This window comes from Fulmarus glacialis, unplaced genomic scaffold, assembly GCF_000690835.1.
Source record: "Fulmarus glacialis isolate BGI_N327 unplaced genomic scaffold, ASM69083v1 scaffold29417, whole genome shotgun sequence".
In the NCBI taxonomy this organism is placed as follows: Eukaryota; Metazoa; Chordata; class Aves; order Procellariiformes; family Procellariidae; genus Fulmarus; species Fulmarus glacialis.
Genome location: NW_009224256.1, coordinates 380 through 806, shown reverse-complemented (window position 1 = coordinate 806; position 427 = coordinate 380).

Genomic DNA, 427 nt, shown 5'->3' with positions numbered 1-427 from the left:
TTTGTCGTTTTAGTTTTCTTCTTTCCAGTTTCGTGTTTGTCTTTTCTGGCTTTAGATTCTGTTTTGTGGTTGTTAACTGATGCAACAAAAGGCTCCAACCCCGGCGCTGGTGGATGTTTGTGGCCGGGATCGTGGCGGGGATGTGTGGAAGGAGGGAGGGAGGGGAGGACTGTGCAGGTTTTGTAAGCAGTTACCTAGTTTCATTACGGAAATAAAGAACTATTCACCGTAGCGGCGTGTGCCAGCCCTGTCATCCCGGGGGTACGGAAGGCTCCGGTGAAGGGCCGGGGTGTAGCACAGAGGAGAGGAGGCTCTGACAGAGCGGGCAGAAGCGCGGGGCGGGATGGGGAGCATCGCAGCCCCCAGCTAGCGGGACCGAGGGGGCAGCTGGGAGGAGGTGTGGGCGCTGCCAGCTCTGGGACGGGGA